The sequence below is a fragment of the Anolis sagrei genome, chromosome 5 (genome assembly GCF_037176765.1).
Source record: "Anolis sagrei isolate rAnoSag1 chromosome 5, rAnoSag1.mat, whole genome shotgun sequence".
Lineage (NCBI taxonomy): Eukaryota > Metazoa > Chordata > Lepidosauria > Squamata > Dactyloidae > Anolis > Anolis sagrei.
The window spans coordinates 145196909-145221641 of NC_090025.1; the positions used below are offsets into that span (position 1 = coordinate 145196909).

The following is a 24733-nucleotide window of genomic DNA, read 5'->3' on the forward strand; positions in this document are numbered from 1 at the left end:
ACGGGGAGGTGAAGAAAAGTAGCAGAAAATAGTGGAAAGGTTTTAAATAGCTTTCCTTCATATATTGGCTACAAATTGTTCATTTTCCATCACTAACCACCACCAAAAAGCCATAGGATATCATCACATATGAACATGTTTTTTTAAAAAAAACATTTTTAAATGTTGTTGTATGCAATCAATGCAAAAAACAGAGAACAAATAATAAAATAACTAACAAAACATATACATTTAGAGCATCCTACCACATCCCTTCCCTCCACCTCAACTCCTACACCTGTGAACCCACTAGCCATGACTTCTGTCACAACTCCTTGTGAATCTTATATCTATTAAAACTGACACTTATTTATGTTGTTTATGCATTCAGTTGCTTCCAACTTCATGACCTCTTTGTGTGAAAGAGGACAAGCCCATGCCAGAGCTTTTTGTTGCCATCACCACCCCCAGTTCCTTCAAGGTCAAGCCAGTCCTTTCAAGGATACCATCCATCTTGCCCTTGGTCAACCCCTCTTCCTTTTTCCTTCCATTTTCTTCTACATCATTATCTTCTCCAAGCTTTCCTGTCTTCTCATTATTCGTCCAAAGTTCTCATTATGTGTCCAAAATATTCCATCTTTACCTCTAATATCCTTCCCTCCAGTGAGCAGTCAGGCATTATTTCTTGGAGTATGAACTGGTTTGATCTTTTTGCGGTCCAAAGCATTCTCAAAAATTTCCTCCAACACCACAGTTCAAAAGCGTCTGTCTTCCTTTGCACAGCTTTCCTTATGGTCCAGCTCTCGCATCCATAGATTATTACCCCTATATCTGCTTTAATAAATTCCCATTGTGGCTACCTCAAAATCTACATTTGTCTCTTTCCAAATATCCAAATACTAGCCTCCATTTTTTTTGTGAACTCTTCATTATTTCTTCCCCGAATACCATTGGATAGTTTGGCCATTTGCATATAGTCTAATAGCTTTTTCTCTCTCCAATCCTTTATAAGTAGTTTTTTCCCCTTCCAATATTCCACTATTGTTAATCTAGTTGCAACAAAGGTATATTGGCTGTATAGCCATGTTCCAGTAGCATTCTCTCCTGAAGTTTCACCTGCATCTGGGAGAAAGGCTGTTCTTTCTTGTTTAAAGTGTGAATGTTTCAATTAGCAAGTTTGAAGAGCATTGAGTAGCAATGAAGCTGCTAAGTCAATAAGTAAGGGTGTCTGCATAGAGATAGTCTGGCTGTTGTTGCCTGAAGGCACCCTCTGTTTGGGAGGTGTTAACTGGCACTTGATTGGTTGCTGTCTGGAATTCCCCTGTTATTGAGTGGTTTTCCTTATTTACTGTCTTGTTTCTAGTGCTTTTAATACTGGAAACTAGATTTTGTTCATTTTCATGGTTTCCTCCTTTCTCTTGAAATTGTTTACTTGCTTGTGAATTTCAATGGCTTCTCTGTGTTGTCTGACATGATGGTTGTCAAAGTGGTACAGCATTTCTGTGTTCTCAAATAATATGCTGTGTCCAGGTTGGTTTATCAAATGCTCTGTTACAGCTGAGTTCTCTGGTTGAAGTGCTTTTCATGTTCTTTGATTTGTGCCTGGGCGCTGCGTTTGGTAGTCCCTGTGTAGACTTGTGTACAGCTGCTTGGTATATAGTAGACTCCTGCAGTCATAGAGGATCCCTCTTATCCTTTGCTGAATGTAATATTTGTTGAATTTCTTGGTGAGTCTGTAGATTGTTTGTAGGTTGTATTTCATCATCAGCTTCCCTTCCAAAATTTTGCTATTGTTAATCTAGCTGCAACAAAGCTGTATTGACATATTTCTTCTGTACCTTTGCTATTCTCTCTAAATAGTACTAAAATACACTTTTTTGGGTTTTCTCAGCCTTATTAGTAACCATTTTGTTTGTTTCTTTAATCACATTATTCCAAAAACTTTCTGCCATCCAACAGGTCCACCAAATATGGGAAAAGGTGCCTTTCTTCATCTTTCTTCAGGCATTCGCTTTGGTGAGATATTTCTATTTTAGCTAACATCTCCAGTTATATAACTTCTATAAAACATTTTATGCATATTTTCATTAATAGAGCCAGCTATTGAAAATTAAAATCCTCTTTTCCATAGATATTCCCAATTTTCCAAGTCAATATTTTCCCCTAGATCTTTATCCCATGAAATCATAGCTGTTTTTATTTGGTTATCCTCTAAGTTGTACTCAAAAATGCATTATATAGTCTGGAAATTAAACCCTTGTTCCCCTAATCAAAGATGCCCTCCAACTCCGATTTTCTTTTGGAGAACCCTGCACCAGCATCTTTCATAAATCAGTTGTGTAATTGATAATAATGAAACCTGTTGCACTTAATCTGATATTTTCTCCTATTTCTTCTTTCAGCCATTGTCAGGGACTGAAATGAAAATGTAATTCAAACCAACATAGCCACATGGTAAGATCAGAGCACCTTTGTACTTTTTTTACACTATGCTTCTATCTAATTATAAATGTATTTACTGGTTGCTGACTGAAATTAGTTTAATCTCTTTGGTGGAATTCCAATTTGTTAAGAGGCAGAATAAAATTTTGACGCTATTTTAATTATAGCAACTTTAAACAACCAAGAAATAGGTAACTTATTCCTTTGTTTCATTTCTTATCTAATCATACAGTACAAATTGTTATTTAATTTTTGTTACTGTGAGAGCAAGACTGTAAAATGGGGTTTAGCATCCATCTTATGTAAGCGAGTCAGCCACATCAGCACTAAATGGAGTAGGCTCTCAGGAAACCATGTTCCCCTTAATTCCTGCTGCTGTCATATAAGGTATTCCAACTGTTTATTAGTTCAATCCATGGGGTCAGTGTTCATTCACCTGGGTAGCTGTTTACAATTGGGTCACACACCCTTCTTCTTATGCTGAGCTATGCAAGTAAGCCATAAAAAGTGCCTGATTTCCTCACCCCATGTCTCTTTTCTACTATTGTATCTCTGTATTGCTAAAGAAACAGAATTTTGACCAAACCAGATGACACTTGCCTTTCTGTGTCTTCAGCCAAAGCTGTGCCTCTTTGGAGGATTGGGAGGTAACAACTAGATATTTATAAGGGGAAAGCAAGCAAGAAATATATTGTCAAAAGCTTTCATGGCCGGAATCACTGGGTTGTTGTAGGTTTTTCGGGCTATATGGCCATGGTCTAGGGGCATTCTCTCCTGACGTTTCGCCTGCATCTATGGCAAGCATCCTCAGAAGTAGTGAGGTGAGGATGCTTGCCATAGATGCAGGTGAAACATCAGGAGAAAATGCCTCTAGACCATGGCCATATAGCCCGAAAAACCTACAACAATCCAAGCAAGAAATACTTTGAGGTCTTCTACCTTAAGAATGAAATTCATTTAATTGACTATAAACTAGGGTTTTGCACAGATCTGTTTTCAAAAACGGTCTTCAGATGATTCGGATGGTTTGGCTGGTTCAGATGCCCATAACGGCATGGGCTCCACTGCCATTTTTTTTCTGGCCACAACAGAACAATTGCTGCTAAAAAATGGCAGTTCCTTTCAGCTTCATGTGGAGTGTAGGGAGGGAAGCAGTGAGTAGAAGGGAAAGGATCCCAGAAAGGGTGGTTTTCTTAAGCTTGTTACCTTAAACTCAGGTCTCTTTGAAATGCAGAAGTAAAAGGATCCCAGGTAGGGGGGTTTCTGAAGCCCTTGCCTTAAACCCAGGTCTTCTTGAAAGACAGAAGGGAAATTATCCCAGGAATGGGGCATTTCTTAAGCCCTTGCCTTAAACCCAGGTCTCCTTGAAAGACATAAGGAAATGGATCACAGAAAGGGTGGTTTCTTAATTTGGATGCCCTAGAAATGATGGGAAGGGGAGGCTTGTAAGTTCCCCATTTCCACCAATGGGCCAGATCTTCCCAGATCTTTTGATTGCTGAGCTTTTTTTTCATTAGCCGATTTTGAGAGGCTCCCAAAAATGGATCTGGGTACCCACCAAAATTTGGATACCAAAAACGGATCATAATTCAGTCAAATTGCACAACCCTATTATATACTACTTGTCCCAATTTGGTCATTTGCTGGTGTCTCAACAGTATATGCCGATGTTACATCAACTAGTTAAGTTCATTCAATCTTATTTCAATCAGATTAATATTATTGATTCTGGGAGGATCATTCTAGTTTAACTTTAAACAACCTAGCTGTACCTGTTTTGGATAAGGATAAAACCCAATTTTATAAAAAGAAAGAGAAAAGAAGTCTTACTAAAATGTTGTCTGCTAAATTCCTTTCTTCCACTTAATCAAGATAGGGATATGTAAATAAGAATCTTCCATTTCTCTTCTTGTTCTGCCTCTCAGTTCTCATTTATCCATTGATGATGACATTGGATTCACAGATAAATTGGGATAAAGAATTTAGGACATGGCATGCTTTATTGTTTCTGTGTTGTTGGGTTTTTAAAAAATAAAACTTGAAAGCATATTATTACTTGGGATTCTGGTGCTTTAAATAGCTGCAAGCAGTTTTGGGAAATAGCTGAATTCCTTTGAGAACAAGGTGACATTTTCAATTTTTTACACCATTCCAGCTCCCAAAAAGTTAAAATGAGTTGGTAGTTCAGAAATAGCTCCTTCCTGAAATGCCAGATGAGGGAACATCCTTTTTCTTGTACACTTGCCTTATGTTGCCTCTTCTCTTTTATATTGTAAATCATTTTGCACCTCTTTGTCAATCTCTGCTGCAGTGGATATTCCCATGTACCCTTGGATGGGCATCCATTCCATTTATATTCCAAATGATTTGTCATTTGCACATCTCCCCCAGCTATAGTCTAAATAGATGGTTTCCAAGAGATTGGTTTATGGATATGAACTCAATATAATGAATGATATCTACTTAGCTCCCCAAAGAAGTATGTTTCGATCACTGTAGAGTGCACCACAGATAATATCTGCAAACAGAATACCAAATACCAGGCAATGCTTTTACTTTGCTTTTCAGAAATGATTTTTAAAGTTGACAGCTACTAGACATATTAAAAAAAACCCAGGAAACTAAAAAAATAAATTCTTGAACATTTCATTAAAAAACAGTAATGGATAAATAAACCAGTAATGGATAAATTTCCCATTGTTCTATTTCTTGGTGGTCCATGCTTGTTAAACTCAACATAGAAAACCCAACATACCAAATTTCATTCTGGATTCTTCATATTAGTGTATGTGTGCTGATGGTCCAAGATACATGAGCATTATCATGTTGCTTCTTAGCAGTCTAATTTGCTTTCTGCAGTAGGTGCCGCACAGTTGTAGTATTTTTGAAGATGCAAGGTATTTCTTGAAGTTCATGATTATTGTCATATCTATACTTTGCAATTGTTGAAGCTTGATGAATTATTACACCAAAACAAAGCCTCAGCTTGGTAGTGATTTGTTGCTGAAATACAGCAATATCATGCTAGGATGGTGTTTGTAGAAGAAGCATTTATATTTGTGTGAAATAGAATGCAGTTGCAATGAATTGTGTGGTTATAACCCAGAGAGATAGATTAACTAAAAAGTAAAGCTACACTGCTGGGCATATCTTACTTGGGATTTAGCCTCCAGAACACAGTGACACTTTTTCAGGCATAAAACATGCATAAAATGATAGCCCCACATAAATCAGCTTAATGAATTGCTATGCTGTGGATTTGCATAAAAATTAAATTTCATCTTTGTGATCTGGAGCCTAAAATATGTAGAGTAAGACAGCAGACAGGAGACATTAGAGACAGAAAAAGAATACCCACCACCACACATTTTCATTATAAAACTGAGTGTAAATAAAAAAAAACCATGGCCTGAAAACACATATAAATATACACATTTCCTATATTCTTACATTCCATTTTGGGAATAAATACAATAGGACAACTAGTATACATTCAACAGTGTTATTGGGCTATATGGTGAATTATATTTTCTAGATGTTTACAGTTGATTTAGTAGTTTTAGGTAGAATGAAAAATGAGGAGTAAGTTCTTTTCAACAACTGAATGTTTGTGCTAAAGATAGGTCCAGTGGAGAGAGTATCATAACTCATGACCTGAAATTGAAAAACTTTATATTTGGATTGCAAAAACTTTCTAGCTTTCTCTTAATCTGAGAAGCTGGAGTTTAGATGTTTTATCACTCCTGTCCTTTGAAGAAGAGAGGAAAAACACTTTTATAGGGGTCAACATCTGTTGCAAATATGTTGTCTACTGTCTTGGTATCCAGAGTTAAACAGTAGGCTTGTGCAATTTGACTGAACCATGATCCATTTCTGTTATCTGAATTTTGATGGACCTTCAGATCCATGTTTCACAAACCTCCCAAAAACCATTGCCACCCCACCAAAAAAATTGGTCTGCAGCTGAAAAATGCAGCAAGATCTGGATGATTGGCAGCAATGGGAAGTGGGGAGAGACATCCCAGGCTCCTCTTCCTGTCACTTTAGGGATATCAGGGTGGAAATGGACAAACTTGGAGTATACACGTACCACTGTTAGCACACCAAGTTTCATAATGTTTGGATCATCCCCTGATTTTTAGGAATTTAATTTCCTTCTAGAAATAAAATCTCCTTTAAAAATTCCCAAAAAGGTATCCTTATTGGCCCTTCTCCAGGAGCAGCAGCATGGCACCATTTTTCCTGCCAAATGTCAAAGATGCAGACTTTCAAATCTCACAATCCACAATTACACTTTCTTTACTAATAAAAAAACAGCAACTTATTCCAAAGCTTTTGCATTTCATGTTCTCACAAGATGCTGGAAGAGGCAAGCAACCCACCATCCGCAAGCAAGCAAGCAAGCAGCATGTCCCTTTATTAGAAAATCATTCCTGTATGATTCACTTGAAAAAAATTAAAAATATATTGTGGGAAATCAAGCCATGGTTGGGGAAAAAACAATGTTTTTGGAGCATATTTTATTATTTTATGTCTTAGCAGTCAGAGCAGGTCATTGGCTTCACTAATTCGGAAAGGCAAGGTGGCAGTAGCACTATAAAAAAAAGGGCAATGGAGGAACTCAGGGACAAGGGGAGAAGTATGACTTCAAGTAAGACAGGCAGGTGACTGGCAACTGGAAAAGATGGGCACTGGGACTGCTGGCTGTGGCTGGATGCAGCTGGTTGATTGCTTGCATGTGTTTGCCCAGCTGGCTGGCTAGCCGGACACCCACCCCTTAAGTTAACCAGAGCTGTACAAACAAGTGAAAGGTTTGCAGGTGATAGCACATGGTGGGTCTGGTGCCTGCTGCCTGCACATCTTGGTATGGCTGGCTTAAGTTAACACAGCTCTCCAAACAAGGGAAAGGTTGAGCAGCAGATGGAGGGACATGATGAGGTAGGTGACTGCTGCTGGCATGTCTTGGCCTGGGCACCCACCCATACTTTACAACTTCTAGCTCCTAAATGAAAAAAAAAATCAAGAAAATAAAGGATAATCTATGAAAATTTAGGGAAATTATAAAATAAAACTAGATTCAATGAGCCAAGCCAAAAGCTAAAGCTGTGAACGAGTCAGCAGCCAGGCACTTCTCTAGAGCCAGGACACAATTGAGCAATGAAGGTGCTTCCCCTATTAAATAGACACAGTTTGCATAAGACACATCATGGCTTTCTTCTATTCTAATTTGCCCAACAGGTAGGGCTCACAGGGAAAGCCCATGTGAGCATGTAGCAACCTCTCCACGTTTTGCATAATCCCAACAGAAATCAAAAGTAGCCTGACTGGCAGCTATATGGTCTATTTTGGTTAAGAAAATGGTGGCAGAGCTCTTGCCATTATGGGCATTCAAAGAAGTTGAAACAGCTGAAGGCAAACATCCAAAATGAATCAATGCACAAGCCTATTAAAGCTATAGGTCTACCAGCAACATCTGCTGGGAATTCTTATCGTTTGTCTTGCAACCACTCAGTCTCATTGAAGGCAGTCCTTTCAGTGCTCACTTGAATTCTGGACTGGCTACATTGATCATGTCTTGTAACTCTCTTTGGTTACAACAGTTAGCTTCATCGAATGAACACTGCACTGATTGAGTCCACCCTTCATCTTTCAAGAACTTCTTGGATTACATTTGGCTGTCTTGGACTGGTTTGGTCTACCTGTAACTGCTTCCCATGTGATAGTCTGTTACTCTGTACACTTGCTGGCCTCCCCTAGTCACACACGCGTGCATGTGTTTTAGGACTATACAACAACATGGGAAACAAATTGTTACCTATAGGTTCAAGACCAGGAGAGGGTTTCTATCTATCTATTTATTTATTTATTTACTTCTATACCGCTATTCTCAGCCCGGAGGCGACTCACAGCGGTTCACAACACACAGGAAACAGCAAAGTTCAATACACCAATATAAAAACAGTTAACAACCTAATCAATACACAGTTAGTACACAAATTACTATAATAACCAATCACTAGCATCTCATCACTAAAAAAACGATCCAGATTCGTCATCCATTGTTCCATTCCTATGTCATTACCAGTCATTGCACTAATTATTCGAACGTCTGCTGAAATAACCAGGTCTTTACTTTTTTGCAGAATACCATTAGAGATGGTGCTAGTCTAATGTCTGTGGGAAGGGTGTTCCACAGCCGGGGAGCCACCACCGAGAAAGCCCTATCTCTCGTCCCCGCCAGCCGTGCTTGTGAAGCTGGCGGGATCGAGAGCAGGGCCTCCCCGGAAGATCTCAAAGTCCTGGTGGGTTCATAGGCCGAGATGCGGTCGGAAAGGTAGCTTGGGCCGGAACCGTTTAGGGCTTTAAAGGCCAACGCCAGCACTTTGAATTGAGCCCGGTAGCAAATCGGTAGCCAGTGGAGTTGGTGCAACAGGGGGGTGTATGCTCCCTGTGTTCCGCTCCTGTTAGAATCATGGCTGCCGAGCGTTGGACTAGTTGAAGCTTCCAAACTGTCTTCAAAGGCAACCCCACATAGAGAGCGTTGCAGTAGTCTAGGCGGGATGTAACCAGAGCGTGGACTACCGTGGCCAAGTCAGACTTCCCAAGATACGGGCGCAGCTGGCCCACAAGTTTTAACTGTGCAAATGCTCCCCTGGTCACTGCCGAAACCTGGGGTTCCAGGCTCAGCGATGAGTCCAGGGTCACACCCAAGCTGCGAACCTGCGTCTTCAGGGGGAGTGCGACCCCATCCAACACAGGCTGTAACCCTATACCCTGTTTGGCCTTGCGACTGACCAGGAGTATCTCTGTCTTGTCTGGATTCAATTTCAATTTGTTTGCCCTCATCCAGACCATCACAGCGGCCAGGCACCGGTTCAGCACCTCAACAGCCCGCTTAGTAGCAGGTGGAAAGGAGTGATAGAGTTGGACATCATCTGCGTACAGATGGCACCGTACCCCGAAACTCTGGATGATCTCTCCCAGCGGCTTCATGTAGATGTTAAACAACATGGGAGACAGAATTGAACCCTGTGGAACCCCACAAGACAACGGTTGTGGGGTTGAACAGGTGTCTCCCAGCAACACCTTCTGGGATCGGCCCTCTAGGAATGACCGGAGCCACTGTAAAACAGTACCTCCAAGTCCCATCCCTGCGAGGCGTTCCAGAAGGATACCGTGGTCGACAGTATCGAAGGCCGCTGAGAGGTCCAGCAGCACCAACAGGGACACACTCCCCCTGTCGAGCTCCCGGTGCAGATCATCCACTAAGGCAACCAAGGCTGTCTCGGTACCATGTCCCGGTCTGAAACCAGACTGTGCCGAATCCAGATAATCCGTGTCTACCAAGAATACCTGGAGTTGTGAGGCCACCACACGTTCCAGGACTTTGCCCAAAAAGGGGAGATTGGACACTAGCCGAAAGTTGTCAAATTTAGTGGGGTCCAGTGATGGTTTTTTCAACAGCGGTTTTATTATAGCTTGTTTTAAGCTCGCTGGAATTTTGCCTTCGCGAAGGGAGGCATTCACCACCACCTCCACCCACTCAGCCAATCCCCCTCTGGCCTCCTTTAGAAGCCAGGATGGGCAGGGGTCTAGGATGGACGTGGTAGGCCTCATTCCTCCAAATATCTTGTCCACATCCTCGGGTTTCACCAATTGAAAAGAATCCATCAAAATAGGACAAGCAGGTGCTCGTGTTACATCCTCAGAGACTGCTTTTAACGTGGTATCCAGACCAGAGCGGATCAAAGTGACTTTGTCTGCAAATAACTGAGCAAAAGCTTCACAGCAAGAGGCCGAAATGTCAGGGTTCCCACCTTGAGTGGTGGGATTTAAAAGGCTTCTGACAATTCGGAACAACTCAGCTGGACGGTTCTTTGCAGACGCAATAGTGGCCGCGAAGAAAACTTTCTTCGTGGCCTTTATTGCCGCGGCATATGCCCTTAAAAAAGACACAAACCGTGTTCGATTTGGCTCGTTCGGATCCGAACGCCACACGCTCTCTAGTTCCCTCTTCCTTCGCTTCATCGCTGCCAGTTCCTCAGTGAACCAAGGAGCTGGTTTAGCTCGGCTACTCGAGAGGGGATGTTCCGGAGCGATCGTGTCAATTGCCCTAGTCATCTCCCCATTCTAGAGAGCGACCAGAGCATCGACAGGATCACCTACCAAGGCGGCGGGAAATTCCCCAAGAGCCATCAGTAATCCATCCGGATCCATAAGCCTCCTGGGGCAGACCAGCTTAATGGGTCCTCCACATCTGCAGAGGTTAGGGGATGCAGTGAGCCTAAATCTGACCAGGAAGTGGTCGGTCCATGGCAACGGAGAGATGGTTAACTCCTCAACACCGCCACCTTCCTCCCATCCCTGACAGAAAACCAAGTCCAATGTGTGTCCCGCACTGTGGGTGGGGCCAGATACTTGTTGGGACAGCCCCATGGTTGCCATGGCAGACATGAAGTCCTGAGCCGCTCCTGAAAGGGCTGCCTCGGCATGGACATTGAAGTCCCCCAGCACAATGAGCTGCTGAGACTCCAATGCCAGGCTCGAGACCACCCCCGCTAGCTCAGGCAGGGAGACTGTAGTGCAGCGAGGTGGACGGGACACTAACAGAATCCCTATTCTGTCCCGGTCACCCACCCTCAGGTGGACGCATTCAAAATTTGTTGACTGTGGGATGGGGTCCCTGGTCAGAGGGATTGAATTTCTATAGACCACTGCAACCCCCTCCTCCCCGCCCTTCGGATTTCGGCTGGTGATGCACGGAAAAACCTGGCAGGCAGAGTTGGGTCAAATTCACACCTCCAGTCTCGTCCAGCCAGGTCTCCGTGATGCACGCCAGATCTGCCCGTTCATCCAGGATTAGGTCCTGGATGAAAGTTGTTTTTCCATTGACAGATCTGGCGTTCAACAGCACCACCTTCAATCCAGAGGGACCGCCATCCTGGTTACACCAATTTACCATGTTAGGAGACCAGTTTGGAATTACTAAGGTTGATACACGATCCCTAGGCCGAATTATTGGTCTCCTTTTCCCGCATCTCCCCTTCCCCACCACCACTTCTATGGGGGCCCCTTGGCTACTTACACTGATGGAGGATGGAAGTTATGTAGAGAAATATTCCATTCACACTAGTAATGTCATTCAGTTCACATTAAAATGCCATTTCTATGCCAGCTTCTATTGATGAAGACACATTTTCTCAATCTAAAAACTGGAAAAAAACCTATATTGTTTGTTTACAAAATTTATTTATAGGACAACAATATATGTCACAAGCTCATATAAAACAACAACTAGGTAACTGTGGTTTCTCTTCTTGAGTTGCAAATCTGTTGTCTCAGTTTTTCTATGAGTGCAAAAAACCACAGCATCTCATATCAGCAATCCAAAGATAAACTTTGTAAAGTTTTCTATTTTTGAGCAATTACTATATGAGCTGTTATAAAAAAGCTATTTTTGTACTAATTATATTTTTGGTTTCTTCAACAAACAAGTAGGATAAACCCAGAACTTCTCTTGATTTACTCTGACTTCTTTGACTCTTAGAATTTTTCCCCTGACAAGCTTTAAACTTATTACATCACCATAAGTATCACCAATCAAGACAGTGTGGAAATCCAAAGCTGTTCTGAAATATCAGTGACTCAGGGCCAATCCAGACAGCCCCTTTGTTGCGGAAACTTATGCTATAAAAAGGGGGCTGCCCAGATGACGTTCTGGGCAGACCCACATTAATGTGTTACAAACCAGGAAAACCCTGTTTGTAGTGAATTAATTTCTTAGTGCATTTATTCCATGCCTTCTTGGAAGGTGTGGGTAAATGTACTACTTCCACTGTCTAGACTATAGTCCAGACACCATTCCCATAGTTTTCTGGGCTAAATAAGCCCAGTAAACTGTAGGAATATCCACCCCTCTCCCCAAGCCCTCAGACCTTTTAGAAAAGCAAAACAAAAAACAAAAAAAAAACTTACTAGCCTGCAGTATTCCCTCAGAGCAGCTTTCCAGCACATACAAATGATGTGCCAGGAGAGCGGGGGGGGGGGGGGGGGGAGGAAACCTGCTTCCTTCTCCACTTTCCTGGCACCTCATTTGTACGCACCAGGAGAGCTGCTCAGAGGAAACACTGCAGGCTGATAAGGTGGGTTTTTTTACTTTTCTAAGGATCTGAAGGCTTGGGGGGGGGGGGGGGTAGGGCCTGTACATGTTCTCTCGGGCTAGTCCCGAGAGAACATGTGGACAACCCTCCCCAGAAAGTGGGTGCTTTCTGGAGTGGGTGTGGACAGCCCCCTGAAACATCAATTTTTTTTCATGCAGATGCTTTTGGGATAAAGGGCTATCTAGATCCACCCTCAAATATAGTTAGCAAATGTTTCATGATAAGCTTTGTTTCTGCATGTGATATGAAATATGAACCCTCGTGTATTTGAAACTAGGAAGCACCATTGTTTCCATTGTGAGGAAATCTATAAAACTCTCACAGTTTTTAAAAACCACTCTCCCATTACAATTCTTGACTTATTCTGTGCAAATTTTACAGGGTTTTTGGTTGCAGAAAACAGCATTTTGCAATCAATGTTCCACATAGAAATATTTATTTCTATTTTCTGCAAAAATAAAAACCCACTAGAAACAACATAGACACACACATTTTTGCACACAGTAAATTCCAAATTGAGTAGTTTCTTATCAATCCAAAATTCCTTTCCTTGGGATTTCTCAACACTCAAAAACACATTTTCTAACTTCTTTTTCCAAATATTCTTCCATCCTTGGAGATATGCTGACCTTTTAATAATTAACTAGTTTGCCTTTGTAGCATTTTCATCAGCAAATATCACATCAGTAGTAACTTGTCTCCTATCTATATTGCTGCATATCTTGATTGGGCCAGAACAGGAATAAAGCAATGTAGGCATATTATTTATCATTCAGGGATACCTAAGAAGCTTGTGCGAGAAAAATATTTCAATACTCATTAAAACTTACGATGAGTTACCATAGTTTTGCACACCTCAGAACCTAATATTAAAATTTACTCTTGACTCTTATCCCCACATTCTCTTTAAAATAAACTTACTTTTCTTCTCTTCTTGTAAGTCGGTATTAACTTAGCACTTACTGGATGGTATTTGCCAATCTTCCCATGTTAAATTCTTATGAAGTACAGTGTCACTTGCTTCTTTTGTGCCCCTCTGATTAGTATTCTTGAAGCTACCAAGGCCATTAAATTTTATTTATCATATCCCATTACATTTGATCTCACTTTTTGACAACTGCTTTTCTTCAGTATTTGATAATTGACATTGTGGCAGTGTCATTCCCACTAGCTCTTGAAGGGACAGTGGAGGCAACAAGAAGGAAAAAGAATTCACAAAGTCAAAAGAACTTTCACAGTTCTTTTACCTGAGAGATTGCTGGCAGAAATCAGCAACCTGATCAAAGTGAGCCTTTCCCCTCTTATATTTTCCCTTCACAAACATCTAGCAGATCTATCACTGCCAATCACCAGCTGCAAGTAATTCTCAGATGCACACGGGAGGGAAGAGGTGGGCGTATAAAAGAAGTAGAAAACAAAGCGAAAGAAGGTACCTGAAAGTAAACAAAACAAGATAAAGAGGAGGTTCCTTGTGGTCATTTAGTACCTTTTTATTTGTGGCTGTGGGCAAACTTGACAGATGAGCATCTCAGGCAGACTTAAATTTGCTATGACTGTGAAGGCCCTAAAACTCTCACAGCAATGCAATTGCATTGAATACTTAACTGTGCAGAAAGCTACTGTAGTGAAAAACTGTTGTACTAGTGGCTAACACAGTTGTTTTTACACTCTATGCCAGAGCTCTCCAAACATTTCCAAACATTGGTGACATACTTTTTAGACATACATCATTTCATGACACAGTAATTCAGTTTTACTAGCAACCAGAAGTTAAGTCAGTATCTTATTTAGAGATGCAAACATATACATAAACGGTAATAATGAAATGTGTAGGAACACAACTTATCTCATGACAACCTTGCACATATATATGCCATGCGTGTATGTGTGTGTGTGTGTGTGTATATATATATATATATATATATCCAATTTGTCAGTTAACATATGTTTTCTAAATTTTTGCCATTGATATCCTGCCCAACTTATCAGGCAGGGATATGGCAGTAGAAAGTACTCTCCTCCATGCAACATTTTGCAGGGAGCCTCCTTTCCAGGGAGCCCTGCACCATGTGTAAAAAGTTTTTTAAAAGTTTTTTTTTAAAAAAGCACCATGTGTGCTCCTGGGACACTCCGGGCCAACAGCCAATCAGGGGCAGGCTCCTTTCCTGTGCTCTGATTGGTTGCAGCAGGCAGACTTGAAGGAGGACCTCTTCTCTCTAGTCCACTTGCTGTGGATAAAAGGTGACCTGGGCTCTCCATCTCAGTTTCCGCCAAGCTCTTCCCACCCTCCTTCCCTCTAATCTGTGGTCTTTGTTATTGTTATTGAATGTTGCTTTGTTCTTGGTATTTTTATCACATCTTGGGGGTGGTTGACATGGGTCCTGGATCTGGTACATTGGTGTGGGCCCCTTTCACAGAAGGGGGGTCTGCAGAAGGGGGGGGGGTTGGCAGTGCAGGGGTCACAGAGAGAAAGAACAAGAACCTACAATTGACCCGCTATTGTTTCCTGTGGTTCAGTGGTCAGCAGTGGGCTGTTCGATACCTTGATCCAGGACCCATATATGGCTGCCAACCCTGTGTTTCAATTATAACCACTAAACAAGTTGTGGCCTTTGGATAGCCCAACTTGTTGTGTGCTATCCAAATGTTTTCTTCTGGCAGCTTTGTTGCCATTGTCCATGCAACTTATTACGTTATTGCAGCACACTGCAGATGTCACGCTAACCTGTCATAACACACCGTTTGGAAAAGTGCTGCTCTATACCTTCAAGAAACATTTTCCACAGCAATTCTACAGCAGATCAAAGGTGTATTCAAGCTGTACAATTATAGCAGATTCATACTACTTTAACAACCAGGAGCTCATCCTATGGGGGACTTGATGTTTTATGACAAATAACTCTGAATTGTAATGGCAATGTACCCTGCTGAAGGATACCTGAAAGATTCTGAGGGAAAGACACATTGCAGTTAAATTGGCCTTAAAGTGCTGTAGCCCTGCAGTGTGGATGCACCAAAGATATATGTCGTTGGTTCTTTTCGCTGAAAAACCTGTAATAATATTTTGCAGAACCTGTGATTTCCAGAATATAGTCTGAATTTTATTGGCATGTCATATTTGAAAGCATTTGATGAGTTGATAGCATCGTATATATCTGATAACAAATATGCAAGTATAGCAAAACCTGCTGGCATAGTATAATGTAATCAATAGTGATTAATACTTGATAGCTTAATGCTTGTGAGAGTTCATATTTGAAATCAATGATCAAACAATAAGCAAAGCAAAGCCATTAAGAAATGTCCTGTACTCTTCAGATATTTTCAACTTGAGTTCCATGTGCACGATAGAAATTCAAAGATGCTGAAATTTGAACAAGTTTGAATTATTTATATATTCCCCCTCCTAAATTTCAAATGTTGTGATTTATGTATCTGTTTTCCTGCTTTGCCACTAAATTCCTGTTTCATTGGCCCTGTTTTGTGGTGTGTACTGGTATTTTATTGGAAGAACTATCACATACGATCCAAAGCTTAGGGCCCTTCCACACAGCCCTATATCCCAGAATATCAAAGCAGAAAATCTCACAATATCTGCTTTGAACTGGGTTATCTGAGTCCACACTCAGATAATGTGGGATTTTCTGCCTTGATATTCTGGGATAGAAGGCTGTGTGGAAGGGCCCTAGACATGAATGAGTTGCAAACAATATATTTTTGATGAGGGAATAAAAGCATATCAAAATGCTTTTATAATACATGGAAATCAGGTCACTTTATTTGTGGAATGGCTAAGGACCATATCATATTAGCTCCATTCAAAGGATAGAACCCACTACAGCCCATCAAATGATGCAGGGCTACTTCTGATAGGGCTCCATCCTGGAAGTCTCCTGGGATGGAGCCCAGAGAACATGAGAGGCTTCTGATGTTCAAATTAGTTAGGATGGGGTCAGTGCAGCGGGACCCTGGTGGTGACACTTTCTCTTGTGTGATGGAGAAAGTGGCAGTGTAGCCAATGCAGAGTGTGGGGTGATGGTTTCCCCCACCGCCTCAGAGATTTGCCATGCTGCCGGTAAATTCCCTTGCTGTCACCCAATGAGTATCTCAAAGTAATGAGGCATGAGCTTAAAAACCTTCTTCTTTAAAAGAAGAACTTTCTTTAAAGGTTTTACCTCATTCAGTCCATTACTGATGACATGCACTGGTTTAGGGTCAGGACAGCTTCCTTGGCTTTGGGGGTGGGGGGGTGGGAAGAGTAGCAGGGTTGGGTTTCTGACTAAAAAGGTTTTTGCCTGCTGCTGAAAGGACAGTAGGTAGGGAGCCATTCTGGCTTTCCTTGGCAGGAGTTCCAGAGTTGGGGCAGCCAACTGAGCTTGAAATGGATGTGCAACTGAGAGAAGGGCTTCTCCTGAAGATCTCAGGGTCTGGTTAGGTTCGCACAAGGGGATGCAGTCAGCCAAATAGAATGGACCTGAACCATCTATGGCTTTAAAGGTCATGAACAGCAATTTGAATTGTGCCCAGAAAGAGACTACCGGGGGGGGGGGGCATTTACTGTAGCCAGCCCCAGTTAACAATCTGGCTGCAGCTCTTTGGACCAAGTGAAGTTTCTGAGTACTCTTCAGAGGCAGCGTGTTACAGTAATCATAGAGCGTGTTACAGTAATCTAGATGGGATGTAACTGAGAAATGTACCACCATGGCCAGATCTGTCTTCTCAAGGAACGGGTGCAGTTGGTGCACAAGTTTTAATTGTGCAAAGGCCCTCCTGGCCACCACTGAAACCTGGGCCTCCAGATTCAGTGCTGAGTCCAGGAGGACCCCCAAACTGCAGACCTGTGTCTTCAGTGGGAGTGTAACTCCATCTAGCACTGATTGAATCCCTGTTCCCTGATCTACTTCTGACTGAGCAGGAGTACCTCTGTTTTGTCTGGATTAAGTTTATTTATTTATTTCATAAATTTGTACCCCGTCCTTCTAACCCTCCAGGAAACAAGCACTCATTTGAGTGCTAACCACAGTCATAAAACAGATCATTAAATACACTACATTGAGAACATTTGATTAAAATCACACCAGTTTACAAATTATTGTCTGGGACAGTCCATTGTCATACATATCACATTGAGTCTTATCCCAATCTACTCTGCCACCGTGCCTTGCGGGACTTATCAGCTTTCCGCAGGGCATGTAAAACATATCTGTTTCGACAGGCCTTTGACTTTTAATATTGCTGTTTTTAAATTGTTTTAAATTGTTTTTAAATTGTGTTAGATTTTAGCCTGTTCTTGTAAGCAACTCCGAGCCCCAGGGGAGTGGCGGCATATAAGTTCGAATAATAAATAAATAAATAAATAAATAAATAAATAAATAAATTTGTTTTACCTCATCCAGTCCATTACTGATGACAGGCAATGGTTTAGGGTCAGGATAGCTTCCTTGGCTTTTGGTGGAAAGAAGTAGTAGAGTTGGGTGTCATTTGTGTATTGGTGGCTCTGTATTCCAAAATTTAACTATCCTGTTGCATTTAGTTTTAATAGCACTATTAAATTAGAATGTTTGGTGTGGTGAATTTCTTAGCTTATGGTTCTTTGGGTATGATGACAGTGAAAATTTAATTTTATATAGCTTAAGTGCCTAATAGGCAGAATGAGATTTGTAATTGGTTAATACATTAATGTTAACATTTCCAATATATTATGCATTGTACCAGAAAAAAGAACCCCCCTCTAGTTTTGGTCAAAATTTATACCCAACACTGATTGTCTCCTACAGAACACAATTCTAAGTGCTGGCTTTAGCCTATAAAGCACTAAACAGTTTCAGCCCAGCTTACCTGTCTGAATGCATCTTCCCCTATGAACCAACTTAGCGGTTAAGATCATCTGGGAAGGCCCTGCTCTCAGTCCCACCCCTTCACAGGTGCACTTGGTGGGGATGAGGGCTAACAAATTGAAATTGAATCCAGACAAGACAGAGGTACCCCTGCTCAGTCGTAAGGCCGAACAGGGCAAGGGATACAGCCTGTGTTGGACGGGGTTACACTCCCCCTGAAGACACAGGTTTGCAGTCTGGGTGTGATCCTGGACTCATTGTTGGGCCTGGAACCCCAGATCTCGGTGGTGACCAGGGGAGCATTTGCACAGTTAAAGCTTGTGCACCAGCTGTGCCCGTACCTTGGGAAGTCTGACTTGGCCATGGTAGTCCATGCTCTTGTTACATCCTGTATAGACTACTGCAACGCTCTCTACAGCAGCCAGATTGCTAACTAGAGCAGCTCTCAGGGAGCATACAACCCCCTTGTTGCGCCAGCTCCACTGGCTGCCAGTTTACTACCAGGCACAATTCAAAGTGCTGGTTCTAGCCTATAAAGCCCTAAACGGTTCTGGCCCAACTTACCTGTCCAAACGTATCTCCCCTTACGAACCATCTAGGACCTTGAGATCGTCCGGAGAGGCTCTGCTCTCAGCCCCGCCTTCATCCCAGGTACGTTTGGCGGGAACGAGAGACAGGACCTTCTCAGTGGTGGCCCCTCGGCTGTAGAATGCCCTTCCTATAGATATCAGATCGGCCCCCTCCCTGTTGGCGTTTTGGAGGAAAGTGAAGACCTGGCTGTTCAAATAAGCATTTGATTAAGCAGTGTAATGAATATAGGAACACAGATTAACGGATGATGAGATTGGATTCTGATTTTACTGATGAGATGCTAATGATTGTTATATTGATGTTTAATTGTTGATGATGCTATTGTTTTAACTGTCCCATAATCGTTTTATGATGTTTTGCATTGAATTTTGCTGTTGTTAACCGCTTTGAGTCGCCTGAGGGCTGAGAAAAGCGGTATATAAATGAAGTAAATAAATAACAAATAAATAAATAAATATTATGATACTATGTATACTGTTTTGTTGCAAACCGCCTTGAATAGCCGATAGGCTGAGAAAGGCGGTGTACAAATAAAGTAAATAAATACATAAATACATCAATAAATGAAGGACAGGGCCTTCTCAGCTATGGAACTCCTTCCCTAGTGAAATCAGGTCAGCTCCTTCCCTCCTGACCTTCAGAAAGCAAGTAAAAACATGACTCTGGGACCAAGCCTTTGGCCAATAGTGCAGTGCAATAAGTGATGATGGAGAATGTGCAATGACAACTGGAATGGATTTTTGACTATGTCAGATTGCATGGTTTTAATAATGTCCATTAATCTCCATGGCTTTTAAATTTATGTTTTAATGTATACATTTATTTTATATTTGTTGTTGATATGGCATCAAATTGTTGCCTTCAGGATTGGGAGTGGTTGGGTATAAATACTGTAAATAAATAAACAATAAAATCAGTATTTTTTCAAGGTCTATAGATATTTCTTCCCCCAGTGAGGATGCTAAGGGTACTGATGCTCTTAGAAGCAATCTTCCTGAAGGCTAGTAAACAGAATACAACACTGTAAAGCCATGTTTTAATTTGCACTTGAAGATTATAATACACATCCCTATTGGATGTCTTTGCTTCTTCTTCTTTCTTTCTTTTTACTGTTGTTTGGTAGTTGTTTTCTATTTTAGAGAAGCAGGTTGTGATTTTAGAAATATCAAATCTGGCAGTCATCCAAATTATAGTTAGCTCTTTGTTTTCAACAATAAATATACTCCTAACCTCTCACATGTTTACAATTTTACATAGCCAGAGTGAAACAAACGGCCCATATAGTAGCCATGTATACAGTACTGTTGGAATTGCTTGTCAACATCACTTATAACCCAATAGCTCTATACTATACCACTGTAATTTTTAAAACCCTTTTCATTTTTATTCTGAAAATAGCTTTGTAATTTCTTGTTTCCCTCAGCCTAGACTCGCATACCATTTATAAATGTGTTAGGTTTCCAATATACAGTTTCCAATATCATCAGCAGATGGACTAGCTAACTCCACAAATTGATTTTCATAGATATTTGTTCTTATTTGATTTTTGTTATGGTTTTCATGCTTGTAATTTCAAGAACTGAGAGATGGAGAAAAAACGTTGAGTTGCACATTAGTGTTACGTCCATGCATCTTTTGATATCTCCCAGTGTTCCTATTATTGCACAGAGAAATGACAGAGGTTTTTAATGCAGTAATAAGACAATCACAGCTCTTAAACCCAATGTTAACACTAGGCTATCCCTACAGATGTCCTGGTCTTCAAACACTCTCTGCTTCATTCAGAAAAATGTTGCACTCAAAGAGCTCAGGCGGTGTTGTATTTTGGTGTCAATGTTGACTTTGGTGTTACACCATTAAGCTGTATCTCTGGCATTGGAGAGGGATTGGCTGGTCACTGCTGGAAGGGGACTTTGGTTTTCTTGATGTTCAATGACAGGCCGAGCTTCTCGTAGGCTTCTGCGAAGGTGTTTAGAATGGCTTTTAGGTCCTTCTTCTGTATGCACATAGATGATGTTGTCATCAGCATACTGGAGATATTGTTGCATCCTTGGTTTTGGCTTTCAGTCTGCTGAGGTTAAATAGCTTGATATCTGTCCGATACATGATTTCTACTCCGGTGGGAAGCTCCCCATCATGGTTTTAATAATGTGCATTAATCTCTATGGCTTTTAAATTTATGTTTTAATGTATACATTTATTTTATATTTGTTGTTGATATGGCATCAAATTGTTGCCTTCAGGATTGGGAGGGGTTGGGTATAAATACTGTAAATAAATAAACAATAACATCAGTATTTTTTCAAGGTCTATAGATAGTTCTTCCCCCAGTGAGGATGCTAAGGGTACTGATGCTTCCCATCAACAAGATGAAGTATCATAGCGATGAAGATGGAAAATAACGTTGGGGCAATAACACATCCCTATTTAACACCTGATTCCACCTTAAATGGTGCTTGTTTATAAAGCTATTGTCCTCCCAACCCTGCTATATGCCTGCGAAACATGGACTGTCTACAGACATCAAATGCAACTTCTGGAACAATTCCATCAGCGCTGCCTCCAGAAAATCCTGCAAATCTCTTGGGAAGACAAGCAGAAAAATTTCAGCGTGCTGGAAGAAGCAAAGACCACCAGCATTGATGCGATGGTCCTCCACCATCAACTCCGTTGGACCAGCCATGTTGTCCGGATGCCTGACCACCGTCTCCCAAAGCAGTTGCTCTACTCTGAACTCAAGAATGGAAAATGGAATGTTGGTGGGCAGGGAAAGAGATTTTAAGATGGGCTCAAAGCCAACCTTAAAAACTCCAGCATAGACACTGAGAACTGGGAAGCCTTGGCCTGTGAGTGCTCCAGCTGGAGATCAGCTATGATCAGCAGTGGTGCAGAATTTGAAGAGGCATTAATGGAGGGCGAAAGAGAGAAACATGCCAAGAGGAAGGCGCATCAAGCCAACCCAGATCGGGACCGCGTTCCACCTGGAAACCAATGCCCTCACTGTAGAAGAAGATGCAGACCTATGGACCCACCCTGGAACATTATCCTACTAGGACAACGAGGGATCGCCTAAGTAAAGTAAGAAGTAAGAACTAGGCTATGGACATTGGCTAACATTTTTCATTAAATATACTGTTAAATGAGAATACCTTAGCCATCTATCACTTCACACAATGAAGATTCCTAGTTGATGAGTTTTTTAAATGGAGCTTACTAAAGTTGAAAAATAATGGGAGAATGCTTCTTTATAGTACTCCTTCTTATAAGGCTTAGTATAGTGGATAAGGTATTACTTCTTCAGAATTAAAGTGGAAAGAACAAAAGCACGTTGTTACTGTTAATTTGACTGATTTGCTTGAAAAAGAATACCAGAATATGCATATATCATGTTTTCCTCTGCATCCTAATAAGAAAATCATTTTTATAGTTTCTCAAAGGACACAGAAAATTGTAGGCATGAGAAGCAACATAATTATTTGATTCACTCTATTAAATACTAATGTGTAGCTATTATTGTCATAGCACTCATAACTTTGCGTGTCTGATCTGGGTCCTAGAATATTGAGTTCTTTCTTTTTTCACACAATACTTGGAAGAGGTATCTGGATTTCAGCACCATCACAACCACACAACAAAACACAATATATTACAAACTATACACAAACCCAAAACCTAACTCACACAAAATAAAACCACTTTTAGTAAATAGGAATAATAGCATTACTGTGTACAGTTAGCCCTCTGCATTCTCTAGGGTTAAGGACACAACTTTTGGAAAATGGCATTCATAACCTTTTGGGAAAACCAGGAATCTCCACAGGCTTTTGGAAGTGTGATGCTTTTGGAGATTAATTGGCATTCACACTATTGGAATAATGTTAACCTTTTACAAAGGCATTACTTTGTTAGAGATTGTAATCTTTTGTAAAGTATGATCTTTCTGAGAAGAGTTAAAACTCATTTGACTCAGTCTTCTCCTTAGTGGAAAATATCCACTAGTATTCATGCAAGGCAATTAGGTTTCTCAGCTGTTAGACTGATACACCTAGACATCTCTTTGAACTGTTAGGAACATAGATATGCCAATGCAAAAAACAAAAAACAAAAAACAAAAAACAAAAAACAAAAAACAAAAAACAAAAAACAAAAAACAAAAAACAAAAAACAAAAAACAAAAAACAAAAAACAAAAAACAAAACAAAACAAAACAAACCAGCAGGATTTCAAAAGTGTTATTTCAGTTGCCCAAAAATATCTACTGTCCCTTAAAACAGCTTGATTTTAAACCATGCTCTCAAGAGACAACATAAGTAGTCTTTGTTAAAAATAACATAGTTGGTTTACTTACAAACTTCATGTATTCAACATACAGATATATTGCTTATCAATCCAGTTACAGATAGGATTTGAAATAGTTTCTCTCTGCAGATAACACAGGGCATCTTTCTTATGATCTCAACAGCCCAAAGCATAAAGCATTTCTGTGTACTGAGAGTCTAATGGAGTCATTTTTTCTAAAATGAAGTCTGAGATCTGAACAGTCCCAAATCTGATCATGTGGTCTGCAGCCCCTCCCCCAACCTAGAGTTCAGGAAAACGGCATACCAATGCACACATATACAATACAATAAGCAATGCACACATATACAATACAATAAGCAATAAACAAATAACTAGTAGAGGCTTGAAAAAGGTTGAATTTTCGAACCGCAACATTCCCATGAAAATGAAGAACCACAAATATTTGCTTTCCCCTTCCTACAAGCCTGGGTGGGGAAGGCTATTTGCCATGTCAATGAAGTGAGACAAGCCTCTTAAAAGAAGGGGGGAGCTTGTTTAGCAGATTGGCACTCCCCATTTTGGCTTCTAAATTCCAGCTTGGATGTTGGCTGGAGAGGTGGCTGCTGGACTGTAAGTAATGGGTGGTGGAGGGAGAGGATGTTGCGGTTTGTTAATTTTTATATTGAAATTACACAGCAGTCTTCCCAGCTCCAGGCCCCAAGTTGAAGTACAAAGAGTATAAAAGGAAAAAATGTCTTTACTCTGGAGTAGTTAATACATGTAGCTTTATAAAGAAAAATACAGCAGCATTGAAAAACACATTGTCCATCACAGGAGAAAGGAAACTTACAACACAATGTATTAATCTGCTTCTTTCCAGCAATCTTTGTGGAGTAGTTCCATCTCTGATCACTCCATCTCACCTACTACTTGCATCAAGAAAACCTTCACCTGATATACATTCACCTTAACTTGATTGCTACATTGTCCATGTGTTCTTCCTCAATACACATATAAGCAAGAGATGATTCTTGTCAAGACTTACAAAATCATTTACTGTAACACTCCTCCTTGTGTGTAGAGGAAAACACAATACATAATACAATTACATGGTACACTCAAAAATTCCCAAATCATTCAAAACATTCTGATATTTCTGTACACTCAGTGGCTTAGTTAGTACATCAGCTAGATTTAGATTTGTATTACAATATACTATATCAATTTCACCATTTTTCACTGCATCCCTTACACAACTGTACTTAATATCTACATGGTTGCTTCTTTGTTTTACTCTGGCCTGTGTTGCCATTGTGATGCATGTCTGATTATCCTCATATATTGTTGTTGGATCTTCAACAGGTATTTGCAAGTCTTTAAGCAGTTGTTTGATTACACAAACTTCTGTATATGCTAAGCTAAGTGCACCAAACTCAGCCTCAC

The 24733-nt window shown here is 40.8% G+C and overlaps 1 long non-coding RNA gene across 1 annotated transcript in view; it reads left to right on the forward strand.

The window, feature by feature from the left end:
* Positions 1-1934: 1934 nt before the first annotated feature.
* LOC137097094 (uncharacterized) overlaps positions 1935-24733 on the forward strand; it is a 113719-nt gene continuing 90920 nt past the window's right edge. Inside the window, exons 1-2 of the long non-coding RNA XR_010909973.1 lie at positions 1935-1995; positions 2382-2433. This is a non-coding gene — a long non-coding RNA (uncharacterized lncRNA). The remainder of the gene's footprint in view (positions 1996-2381; positions 2434-24733) is intronic.